Consider the following 7,018-nt stretch of genomic DNA (forward strand, 5'->3'; position numbering starts at 1 on the left):
GGGTCTGTTGTAAGACATAAATAACATTGTGTTGTGCACTTAAAACTTTGTCAACAGGGTAGATATCATGTTAAGTGTTCCTACTGCATTTTTTAAAAAGAAATTTAAAATTTAAAGAACTGCCCCTCCAAAATAAGAGAATTGAGTTTCAAAAATTATGTCTCCTTTGAGACTCAATCAACGAGGAGTTACCTCCTGAGATGAGGCTTTAAAGGATAAAGAGAAGTTAGGCTTGCAGAGGGGGACTAGGGGGCTTTCCAGACAGGGAGGACACACTTGTAAGAAAGCATGATGAGTGCAGGTAAAGAGGAGAAGTAGGAGATGAGACCAGAAACATACTCAGGTCACAAATCATAGCTAGTCTTTTATTTTTTTATTTTTTGGCTAGGTACAGTGATCTTTATTGATGATGCATTACAAAGTAGGGCTCCCTAAGCCCTTCCCCTCTTCAGAGGGTCTAGGATAGAAACTGAAGGTCAGGAGATTCTCAGTATGTTGGAGGATCTATTTGGGGCAAGGACTCTGCTAGCAGCTGAGGGCCTCTCTTCCTGTTGCTGGGGCTGGTGGTCTGGTGGGCTCTTACTCCTTGGAGGCCATGTAGACCATAAGGTCCACCATCCTGTTGCTATAACCAAATTAATTGTCATACCAGAAAATGAGCTTGACAAAGTGGTCATTGAGGGCAATGCCAGACCCGACATCAAAAATGGAGGACTGGGTGTCACCATTGAATTTGCAGGGGACAACTTGGTCCTCAGTGTAGCCCAGGATGCCCTCGAGGGGGCCCTCTGCAGCCTGCATCACTACCTTCTTGATGTCATCATATTTGGCAACTTTCTCCAGGTGGCAGGTCAGATCCACAACTGACACATTGGGGGTGGGGACATAGAAGGCCATACCAGTGAGCTTCCCATTCAGCTCAGGGATGACCTTGCCCACAGCCTTGGCAGCACCAGTGGAAGCAGGGAAGATGTTCTGGGCAGCCCCTTTGCCATCACACCACAGCTTTCCAGGGTGGCCATCCAGGGTTTTCTGGGTGGCAATGATTGTGTGGACTGTGGTCATGAGTCCCTCCACAATGCCAAATTTGTCATGGATGACTTTGGCCAGAGAACCAAGCAGTTGGTGGTATAGGAGGCATTGCTGACAACCTTTGTGGAGTTGTCAAATTTGCCATGGTTCACACCCATCACAAACATGGGGGCATCTGCAGAAGGGGCAGGGATGATGACTCTCTTGGATCCACCCTTCAAGTGAGCCCCAGCCTTCTCCATGGTGGTAAAGACACAAGTGGGCTCCACAGCATATTCAGCACCAGCATCACCCTGTTTGATGTTGGCAGGATCTCGCTCCTGGAAGATGGGGAAGGACTTTCCATTGATGACAAGCTTCCCATTCTCAGCCATGATTGTGCCTTTGAATTTGCCATGTGTAGAATCATACTAGAGCATGTAGACCATGTAGTTGAGGTCAATGAAGGGATCACTGATGGTGACAACATCCACTTTGACAGAATAAAAAGCAGTACTGGTGACCAGGCACCCAAAATGACCAAATCTGTTCACTCACCTTCATGTCTCAGGGTTGAGGCTGGCACTGGAGAGGGAGAAACAGCTGTCTGTCAAATGGGAGGAGCAGAGAGCCTATAGCTGGTCTTGGCACATATATGGCACATTATGGAGTTTGGACTATATTCTAACAACCATGAAGTGCCATTTAAAGTCTCATACAAGGTGCCTTTTCATGAAGTGGATGATGAAGTGAAGAAGGAATTCTCTGCCTCTCCCAAAGCTGAAGCCAAAGAAAAGGCTTTAAAGGCAAAGAAAATGGTGCTGAAAGGCATCCTCAGCCACAAAAAAGACCTTCATGACCCCAACTTTCTGATGGCTGTAAATGCTGCAGCACCAAAAGCAGACTAAATAGCCTCAGAAGAGTGTCCTCAGAAGAAGCAAGCTTGACCGCTATGTCATCATCAAGTTTCCCCTACAAGTGAGTCAGCCATGAAGAAGATAGAAGACACCAACACATTTGTGTTCATTGTGGATGTCAAGACCAACAATACCAGATCAAACAGGTTATGAAGAAGCTCTGTGATATTGATGTGGCCAAGGTCAACACCCTGATGAGGCGTGTTGGAAAGAAGACATACGTTCAACTGGCTCCCAACTATGATGCCTTGGATGTTGCTAACAAAACTGGGATTATTTAAACTGAGTCTGGCTGGATATTCTAAATATAAAAAATTTTCAAGGTAAAAACAAAGCAAAATAAAACAAAGCCTTAAGTAAGGCAAGCAAGAGGGGGGTCTTGGTCATGTGATTAATTTGCATTTCAAAAGGTTACCCAGGTTGCAGTGTGGAGAATGAATTGCATTGGGAAACGGCAGGAAATGAAGATATTTTTGAATGCCTGAGGGCTGGAGTTTTGCTGGACTAGAACAGCAGAAGGAACAGGTTACGTGAGTTTTAAGAGGTCAGTAAGGGACAGATAGACTGGAGGAAATGGGAGTTGCCAAGGTAGTAAATGTCTCATTACAGGAAAGAGCAGCTGGAATGGGATTAAGGAAGGAGTGAAGTGAAAACTTTGGAGGTTATAATGAGATAATGAATTCTTGAAGTTTAACATTTCTTAGATGATGTGGTTCAAAGTATGTGTTGTATTGTGATTCATAATAAATATATATTTTGGTCTTCAGTCCAAGGTTCCTGGCTTACAGCTCCCCAAACTTTTACCATTTCCTAAGCAATAAGAGCAATGAGTGAATCTTTTGTTATATTCAGTCTTTTGTCCTCAGTTCAGAGCTTGTTATTTATAACAAGGCCCTTTCCACAACAACTGAGTTTATGTTAATGAGGTGACTTTTGGAACTCCCCTAAAAATGGGAGTGGGAGCTGGTTGCCAGGGGAACCAGCTATGATTAGAGAATTGGAACATTCAGTCCCACAGCTGATTTTCAGGGAGGGGAGATGCCTGCAGGTTGAACTAATCGCCAATGGCTAATGATTTAATCAATTATGCTTCTGAAATGAAGTCTCCATAAAACCCTGAAAAGATGAAGTTCAGATGGCTTTCAGGTTGGTGAGCCATAACACAAACATCCATGAGCTGTGCAGAGCCTCAAACTCCACAGAGACAGATGCTCCTGAGTTCAAGACCTTTTCCTATGTATCTTTTAATTTGGCTGTTGATTCCTATCCTTTAATATGTTTCATACCAAACCAGAAATCTGGTGAGTAAATTGATTTCCTGAGTTCTGTGAGTGGTTCTAGCAAATTAATCGAACCCAGGGAGAGGGTGATGGGAACCTCTGATCTACAGCCAGACTGTCAGAAGCACAAGTGAGAGCCCGATCTTGTGACTGGCATCTGAAGTGAGAGCAGTTTTGTGGGACTGAACACTTAACCTGTGGAATGTGATGCTATCTCCAGATAGGTAGTGTCACAATTGATTTAATTGTAGCACACCAAGCTGATTTCAAGGAAATGTTTGGTATGGGGGGAAAAACACATATTGGTACTGTGTGCAGAATTGTAGTATAATAAAAATGTCAACAGTGTAACCATGGAAGTTGAGTGCAGAGGTAGGGGTAGTTGCAGAAAAAGCCAAAGCTATAAGAGATTCACAGTTTTGATTGTGTATCAGAATCATCAGAACTATTGGATCCTAGTAGTTACAATTCAGGTATATGCACTTTATTATTTTTTAAAGATTTTATTTATTTATTTTTAGAGAGGGGAAGGAAGGGAGAAAAAGAGGGAGAGAAACATCAATTTGTGTTTGACTCTTGTGCATCCCGTACTGAGAACCTCGCCGGCAACCCAGGCATGAGCCCTGACTGTGAATCAAACTGACAGCTTTGTGGTTCAAAGGCTGGCACTCAATCCACTGAGCCACACCAGCTAGGGTGGGTATATGCACTTTTAAAAAAAAACTTTTACAGATGTTTCTAATATGCAAGAATTGTGAACCCCTGGGCTGCAATTGGATGTGTTATCCACACAAACCCTGAATCTCCAGGTGAAGCAAATTCTGTAGAGATAGAAAGCAAAGTCTTCACTGAATATGAAATAGTGAGCAAAGTTAGAGTAAGGGACAGGAAAAGCCAGGGACTGTGGCATAGCCAGAAGGCAAGAAGTTCAAAGAAGCAGGGGTCTTTATTGGAAAGTGAAGAATTAACTCAGCATCAGAGAGAAAAAGGTGAAGGTGTAAATCTCACCTCCCAATATTGACTTCCTTTAAACTGGTTCACACAGCACAAAGCTGTTTGCTCACCTCCACTTCACCCTTGATATTTCCAAATTTCTACTTCATTTTATTCTGTGAAAAAAAAAGCTTCAGGAATGTTCTTATATTCTGAAGCTCTACTTTCCACTTTTCAGAGCTCATTACCATCTTTTATTCACTTTTAGATGACCATAGCTCCTGCGGGGAATAAAGTGAATCCTGTGCACTTGAATTCAGAAATTGTAAAATACGAGTTATTTTCAATAAAGTTCAGTAGCCCACTTCTTATACCTGATTTTTAAGATATTTATGTGAAAGAGGATTAGTATGGAGTCCTATTAGATAATGTAAATTAGATCATTTTCAAGAAAAAATGAAATTCTGTAGAATACAGTGGAGAATTTTGACTAAAGGAGGTTCTGAGTGACTGTCTCTAGTAGTAGTGGTAATAGTAGTAGTTGTAATGAAGCATTGAAAATGAATGATGAGCATCAATTCTTGTTCATCTAGTATATTCTATTTTCTCTTTAATTGCTCTCATTATGAAAGTAATGCAAGCTACATGTAAAAGTACTGAATAATTCACAGGTATTCAGGGTAAAAGTAAATGTCCTCTTTTCATAGCACCACTGCCAACACCCCTACCCTAGTGTGCATCTCTGTCCAGAACTTTTCCCTATGTATTTGTAGAAATATTTGTTTATGTACACAGAGTGGGGCAAAAGTAGGTTTAAAGTTGTTCATGTGGAAAATAATACAATAATTAATAAATAATAAGAATAAACTCTGTTTCACATACTCCTAACTGTAAACTTTTTGCCCCACCCTGTATGTGTTATACATTTTCCTATAACTTTTCTTCCTGTTAGCAATATATCACAAATATCTTTTTATACCAATATATATGGACCAGCCTCATTCTTTTTGACATCTGACAGCATTTTATAGTATGAATGTACAATGTTTTTAAATATATGTCCCCTTTTTACATGTTTATTTCAAATTTCTTTGTTTTATAAAAATAATTCTTCCATAAATTTCCTTGTGCACATATTTTTTCATGCATGTGTACATATTTCTGTAGCATGTTTTCCTAAAAGGAGAATTGCTAGATCAAAGGATATGCATATTTAAAATGTTAGTAGATTATTGCCCATGTCCTCCTTCAAAAAATGTACATATCCACAAATATCAAGTGTTCATTTCCCCTACTCTCTTCTTAGGTATATGTATTATCAACCTTTTTCATTTTACAAATTAGCTTATTCTTTTCATTTGCATTTCTATGATTTTAGGTAAGGCTTTTTAAAGTTTCAAGAAAGGCTATTTATTGGCAGTATCTTTTATCCTTGAATTTCCTCTTCACCTACATTAGCCTTTGAGGGGAGGATTGCCTCTTCTTAATGATTTATAGTTCTTTATATATTGTGGCTATGAACTCTTTGTCTTTGGGGCCTGGCACAAATAATGTCCCTTTTTATTACAAAAATGTTTATTACAAAATCATTAGCAGATAATTCTGTAACATAACAATATCACTTCAAGCATACCATATGGCATTTTAGGTGAAATGTTCAAATTAAAACTGTAAATAAATATAACTATATTATTACCCTGCCAACCATACTCAAGCAGGTGTCACTTCTGCTGGACCCTATATTGTATTTACTAAATATATTTTCTCCAAATCCGATGCCTGTCTTTCAATTTTGTTTAGAATGCCTTTCATAATATAGAAAGAATTTTTAAATTTTCATGTGGTTGCACATTTCCATTTCTTCCTTTATGGCTTCTGGCTTTTATATTCTGTTTAGGAAAGACTTTTCCAGCCCTGGCTGGTGTGGATCAGTGGATTGATCATGGGCCTGTAAGACAAAGGGTCACTGGTTCAATTCCCCATCAGGGCACATGCCTGGGTTGTGGTCCAGATCCCCAGAGGGAGGTGTACATGAGGCAACCACACATTGATGTTTCTCTCCTTCTCTCTTTCCCTTCCCCCCTCTGTAAAAATAAACAAAATCTTTAAAAAATAAAACAAAGAAAGACTTTTTCACATGCAAGATTATTTTAAAAATAGGTATTCTTTTATATTTTCTTCAAATGTGTTGTCATAAGTAGAGTTGCCCAGGGAATGGAATCTGAGACAGAATTTCTCCTTTTGTGTATTTATTAGGGAATTCTCTTGGGACTAACACCCACGGAAAATGGAGGAAAGGGAAGCAAAAATGGTTAGAAGAAGCTAAGCTGCCATGCTAGGCCAATGGCAATGTCAACCTCCTCCCCCATGGCTGCTCTGAGACTAGAATAACCCTTAAATTTTTTCTTGAATTGGGCTGAGATAGCCAGGCCTATATATTCCTACCTTTCATCAGTCATTGGATGTGGGCTGCCCTGGGAAGAGATGTGAACCTGGGTGAAGCAGCTTTTTGCAGCTGAGTTGATTACTAAGGGGGCCAGCCCCTGAAGACTGTCTACTGACAACACTCAGCAGCTAGAACAGTAGGTCCTTCACTGAAGAGACATCTGTGCAGTACTTGATAGTGTTTACCACATATATATATGGTTTATAGTCCTTAAACCATCTAAATAAAACTTATTTTTGTATATGGCATGGGGTAGACAAAGGTTCTGTTTTTCCTATTTAAATTGATAGCCATTTCTTCCAACATTTCTTTGATAGTTCATTGTTTCTCATTAAACTTTTAAGTCATTTTTTTTAAAAACTCAGCCAAAACATTCATTAATTTGAAATCTACTTGTTTGGTGTTTGTGATAACTCAGATACAATGTGGGA

At 39.8% G+C, this 7,018-nt stretch overlaps 1 pseudogene; it reads right to left on the bottom strand.

Moving 5' to 3' along the window:
* Positions 1–579: 579 nt before the first annotated feature.
* LOC123805177 lies at positions 580–1,559 on the bottom strand (annotated as a pseudogene).
* Between the last annotated feature and the right edge of the window lie 5,459 nt (positions 1,560–7,018).

Source organism: Phyllostomus hastatus, unplaced genomic scaffold (genome assembly GCF_019186645.2).
Source record: "Phyllostomus hastatus isolate PE091 unplaced genomic scaffold, TTU_PhHast_1.1 phas_scaffold_28, whole genome shotgun sequence".
Classification (NCBI taxonomy): domain Eukaryota; kingdom Metazoa; phylum Chordata; class Mammalia; order Chiroptera; family Phyllostomidae; genus Phyllostomus; species Phyllostomus hastatus.